General features: G+C 44.9%; 1 long non-coding RNA gene across 1 annotated transcript in view; it reads left to right on the forward strand.

Annotated features, from left to right (window-relative positions):
* The first annotated feature begins 6,054 nt into the window (after positions 1-6,054).
* LOC139026291 (uncharacterized) overlaps positions 6,055-6,343 on the forward strand; it is a 3,232-nt gene continuing 2,943 nt past the window's right edge. The window contains exon 1 of the long non-coding RNA XR_011478054.1: positions 6,055-6,101. This is a non-coding gene — a long non-coding RNA (uncharacterized lncRNA). The remainder of the gene's footprint in view (positions 6,102-6,343) is intronic.

Below are 6,343 nucleotides of genomic sequence, written 5' to 3' on the forward strand. Positions count from 1 at the left end.
TAGAGAGATATAGATAGAGATATAGAGATAGATAGAGAGTCATATAGAGATAGATATAGTAGAGAGTGCTAGGCGAGGGGTTGATTAACAGTTCTATTACTGGTCGACACTATGCTGGTCTCTGTTCATATGATGCAGTAATCTATCAGCCTACACTCTATGAGATATCTATCTCTATCTAATATTCATCTCTTAGTCTATCTTCGTTTATATCTCGTTACACTCAGTATTATCTCTTCGTATCGTCTATCTATTTGTTTAGGTGTGAGTAGAGCAGCGTTCCTCGCGGTCCGCAGGACCCCGGATAAACTGAGAGCCTGCCCAGCGCCTACAAGAGGAACTTAGTCGGCCCAGTGTAACAGAATGTAGACATAGCAACTATAAGGTACCGTCCCAAATGGCAGCCTATTCCCTACCGTGGACTCACCGTGGACTACACCGCGGACTACACCGGGACTACACCGGGACTACACCGTGGACTACACCGCGGACTACACCGCGGACTACACCGTGGACTCACAGGACACACGGACTACACAGTGGACCACACCCTGGACTACACCGTGGACTACCACGTGGACTACACAGTGAACCAAACAGTGGACTACACAGTGAACCACACAGTGGACTACACAAGTGGACTACACAGTGAACTACACAGTGAACCAAACAGTGGACTACACAGTGGACCACACAGTGACTACACAGGCAATAGAGCACTTAAATAAGGAACAGGCTGCCATATAGGACGCAGGATAAAACAAATATTATTTTATTGATTTATTTGACCAGGTCAGTTGACTGAGAACACATTCTCATTTACCCCAACGACCTCAACGACCTGGGAATAGTTCCAGGGGAGAGGGGGGGTGAATGAGCCAACTGAAGCTCATTCCAACTCAGTCAAAAAGTAGTAACAAAACAATACCTCTGAGATGGAGGTGACAGAGAGGTCAGTGTCACTGGTTGATGATGTCATACCGTCCTCGTAGGTCGCGCCGGAGGGTCGTAGATGGCCAGTTGGTCAAAGGCTTCCTTGGAGAACGGGTGGAACTGATATGAGGGAGAGACCACACAGGAGGGTTAGGGAGAGATGTGTGTGTGCTCATCGGCAGCCTAGACTAACGGGATTTGTGAGTCAAAGTATTTAAAATGTCTGCGTGCTCACCAGCTCGTGGAGGAAGGGTCCATCCATGCCAGCTGGAAAGGGGTGGGTTCATCCTGGATGACCCCGCCCCTCCCTCACTATCACGGCGTGCGATTGGCGAGGTGATGACACGCGGGACGATGTTGACCAATGAGCTGTGGAACACTGCCAGCTCCCATTGTAACCAAGGTTCAGAGGATTTGATTTGTCCAACATTACTGCAAACCTTTTCTCTTGAAAAGACTTGACACTAGCTGCACTAAAATTATTTGGTTGCAACGCTTACTGGTCTGTCCTTCACCATAGAAATATAATTATTATTGTGGTGCATAATTGCCATGGTAAATTGGAATGTTCAGTCAATGAGCATTATGGGTAATCCACCTCTCCTGAATTAAACAAGCATAGAAAGAAAGTGGATGTGCGTTACACTGTCCAAATCTAAACAACTGGTGACGCCACGTCATTTTCTGAACACAAGTTATTATTGACACGCCAGCACTATTGTAGCTAGCAGTGTAGAAAACGTTACTGACTAACCAGTCAGCCAGACCATTCCAGACTGAATTAATCAACCATAACAGCGCTATTGTAGCTAACAGAGTGTAGAAACGGTTATGCTACTAACCAGTCAGCCAGACCATTCCAGACTGAATTAATCAATCATAACAGCGCTATTGTAGCTAACAGAGTGTAGAAACGTTACTGACTAACCAGCAGCCAGACCATTCCAGACTGAATTAATCAATCATAACAGCGCTATTGTAGCTAACAGAGTGTAGAAACGGTTACTGACTAACCAGTCAGCCAGACCATCCAGAGCTGAATATAATCCAATCTGTTTAGATTTGGACAGTGTAACGCACATCCACTTTCTTTCTATGCTTGTTTAATTCAGGAGAGGTGGATTACCCATAATGCTCATTGACTGAACATTCCAATTTACCATGGCAATTATGCACCACAATAATAATTATATTTCTATGGTGAAGGACAGACCAGTAAGCGTTGCAACCAAATAATTTTAGTGCAGCTAGTGTCAAGTCTTTTCAAGAGAAAAGGTTTGCAGTAATGTTGGACAAATCAAATCCTCTGAACCTTGGTTACAATGGGAGCTGGCAGTGTTCCACAGCTCATTGGTCAACATCGTCCCGCGTGTCATCACCTCGCCAATCGCACGCCGTGATAGTGAGGGAGGGGGCGGGGTCATCCAGGATGAACTCCACCCCTTTCCAGCTGGCATGGATGGACCCCTTCCTCCACGAGCTGGTGAGCACGCAGACATTTTAAATACTTTGACTCCACAAATCCCGTTAGTCTAGGCTGCCGATGAGCRCACACACATCCTCTCCCTAACCCTCCTGTGTGTGTGTCTCTCCCTCATATCAGTTCCACCCGTTCTCCAAGGAAGCCTTTGACCAACTGGCCATCTACGACCCTCCGGCGACGACCTACGAGGACGGTATGACATCATCAACCAGTGACACTGACCTCTCTGTCACCTCCATCTCAGAGGTATTGTTTTGTTACTACTTTTTGACTGAGTTGGAATGAGCTTCCAGTTGGCTCATTCACCCCCCCCTCTCCCCTGGAACTATTCCCCAGGTCGTTGAAGTCGTTGGGGTAAATGAGAATGTGTTCTCAGTCAACTGACCTGGTCAAATAAATCAATAAAATTATATTTGTTTTATCCTGCGTCCTATATGGCAGCCTGTTCCTTATTTAAGTGCTCTACTGCCTGTGTAGTCCACTGTTTGGTTCACTGTGTAGTCCACTGTGTGGTTCACTGTGTAGTTCACTGTGTAGTTCACTGTGTAGTCCACTTTGTAGTCCACTGTGTGGTTCACTGTGTAGTCCACTGTTTGGTTCACTGTGTAGTCCGCGGTGTAGTCCGCGGTGTAGTCCACGGTGTAGCCCACGGTGTAGCCCACGGTGTAGCCCACGGTGTAGTCCACGGTGTAGTCCACGGTGTAGCCCACGGTGTAGTCCCCGGTGTAGTCCCCGGTGTAGTCCGCTGTGTAGTCCACTGTGTAGTCCCCGGTGTAGTCCGCTGTGTAGTCCACGGTGTAGTCCACGGTAGGGAATAGGCTGCCATTTGGGACGGTACCTTATAGTTGCTGCACTGAGAGGAGAGCTGGCGAGGAAGTGTTACATTATACTGTGTACACTATGCTGTTCTGTTCATATGACTATCTATCTCTCTATATATCTATCTCTATATATCTCTCTATCTATCTCTATATCTCTATCTATATCTCTCTATCTCTATCTATCTAGGAAGAGGAGGGTGGGTCGGAGGGACGGAAAGAGAGAGACGGCAGCAAGAAGTAGCGTTATAATACTATAGCATATTGGTGACCACATGTTTGAAAACGTTGAGCTCGTTGAACAAACAGACCAGGAACGGCCGTTTCACACGAAGGTCCGCGGTGGGTCGTGTTAATTATGCGGTTATATTTGACAAGGTTAATGACATCTATTCATTTTCTGTTATAGCGTTTCTACGTAGAAGCCATATCAGCCAGGGAGACCCATTGTTCTCACTATATGATGGGATTCAGATGCCTGACTGAGGCTCTTTACCTGAATCATTAAGGTTTTCTTGTATCACACCAAAACTACATTGCTCAAATAGAGATATGATTAAATTGTGTTAGAACATTCCGTTTTCTGAGTGTACAGTAGCGCCGTTTACTGCAATTTTCTGGATTATCTTGACCAGAACAGCACTACCTATTTCACTCAACTAGAGACGGAAATAAATGGTGTTTCTTTTTAAAAGACGGTCCTGCCTGGCGTGGACTGTTCGCTCACTTATTCTCATTGTGGTTAACGACGGTTGTTGCTCATTTACCAGGTAAGACAAGTGGAAACTATACTTTTCTGATGTATCAAATACTTATTGTCATGCAATAAAATGCAATGAATTACTTAAAAATCTACAATGTGATTTTCTGGATTTTTTGTTTTGATTCTTCTCACAGTTGAAGTTACCTATGATAAACATTACAGACCTCTACATGCTTTGTAAGTAGGAAAACCTGCAAAATCGGCAGTGTTCAAAATACTCTTCTTCCTACTGTATGTGGCGTTTCTTTGAAAAGATGGGCGTGGCTGACATCAACAATACATTAAGGGGAAAGGATCCACAGAGGCTGATCCTCTTTCTGCATCTCTTTATTTACACTGCTGGTTGCCATGGTGAACACAAATACAGGACATTGAATGCTTCCTGAATTGACTCAGTAAAGTACCATGAGTAGTCCTACAGTATCACAGCCAGGTCAAACAGGTGTGTTAGTCAGATTACCATGTGTCAACACTATTGATTATCCTCCCGTGTATGTGGGAGTATATGGTCTTAGCCATGTTTCCTCACTCCTCTTTCTCTTCCTTCCTCTTCTCCCCTCTCTCTCTCTTTTCTCCTCTGGCTCTCTCTTCTGCTCGTTTTTCTCCGGTCTTTCTCTTCATTTTCTGGTCATTTTTTCGTTTCCGTCTTTTCTTTATTCTTTTTTCTCCGGTTTCTCCTCTTCTTTTTCCTCTACACCGCCGGCAGAGAGCTGGGCGGGGGGGCGGGGATGGGGGGAGGCGAGAAGGGGGGGAGGGGAGTAAAGGGAGGGGAGGGGAAAGAGAGGAGTGAGGAGGGGAGGAGAGGGAGCCGGGAGGGGAGGAGAGAGGAGGGAGAGAGAGGAGTGAGGGAGGGGAGGAAGAGAGTGAGGGAGGGGAGGAAGAGGGGGAGGAAGAGAGAGGGGAGGGGAGGAGAAGAGAGGAGGGGAGGGGAAGAAGAGAGAGAGGAGGAGGGAGGGGAGAAGAGAGGAGTGAGGGAGGGGAGGAAGAGAGGAGAGGGCGGGAGAGGAAGAGAGGAGTGAGGGAGAACATGGCTAAGACCTACATAGTACTCCACATACACTGGGGTAGAGGATAATCAATAGTGTTGGACACTGGGTTAATCTGACTAACACACCTGTTTGACCTGGCTGTGATACTGTAGGAATACTCATGCGTACTTTACTGAGTCAATTAGGAAGCATTCAATGTCCTGTATTTGGTGTTCACCATGGCAACGCGCAGTGTAAATAAAGAGATGTGCAGAAAGAGGATCAGCCTCTGTGGATCCTTTCCCTTAATGTATTGTTGATGCAGCACGCCCATCTTTTCAAAGAAACGCCACATACAGTAGGGGAAGAAGTATTTGATACACTGCCGATGTTTGCAGGTTTCCCTACTTACAAAGCATGGTAGAGGTCTGTAATGTTTTATCATAGGTACATTCAACTGTGAGAGACGGAATCTTAAACAAAAATCCAGAAAATCCATTGTATGATTTTTAAGTTCATTGCATTTTATTGATGACTAAGTATATTGATACATCAGAAAAGTATAGTTTCCACTTGTCGTTCCTGGTAAATGAGCAACAACCGTCGTTAACCACAATGAGAATAGGTGAGCGAACAGTCCACACGGCAGGACCGTCTTTTAAAAAGAAACACATTTATTTCCGTCTCTAGTTGAGTGAAATAGGTAGTGCTGTTGTCTGGTCAAGATAAATCCAGAAAATTGCAGTAAACGGCGCTACTGATACTCAGAAAGGATGTTCTAACACAATTTAATTCATATCTCTATTTGAGCAAAATAGTGTTTTTGGTGTGATCACAAGAAACCTTAATTGATTCAGGTAAGAGTAGGTCAGGCATTGAATGTCCCTCATATAGTGAGAACAATGGGTCTCCCGCGTGATATGGCTTCTACGTAGAAAACCTATAACAGAAATGAATAGATGTCATTAACCTGTGAAATATAACCGATAATTAACAGAGACCACGCGGACTTCGGTGAAAGGCGTTCCGTGGTTGTTTTGTACGACTCACGTTTTAACACTGTGGTCACATGATGAATGTTTCAGGTAGAACGTTTTCCAAACACTGGTGGTCACCAGATGATGCTAATACTTTAGGTAGTAACACGTTTTGCAAACCTGGTGGTCAAGATGATGCTAATAGTTTAGGTAGAAACACGTTTCCAACCTGGTGGCACAGATGATGTAATATTTATGTTATTAACGATGCGTTTCGGGTATGTTCTATTGTGAATGTCGGGACTCTTGTTGTATCCCTGTTTAAATAAAGATATAGTTTTACTGTTTAGTGATATAAATTAATTGACAATAAGTGTCTGCAATATGTATCAGGTCATCAT

The sequence above is a fragment of the Salvelinus sp. IW2-2015 genome, unplaced genomic scaffold (assembly GCF_002910315.2).
Source record: "Salvelinus sp. IW2-2015 unplaced genomic scaffold, ASM291031v2 Un_scaffold4331, whole genome shotgun sequence".
NCBI lineage: Eukaryota > Metazoa > Chordata > Actinopteri > Salmoniformes > Salmonidae > Salvelinus > Salvelinus sp. IW2-2015.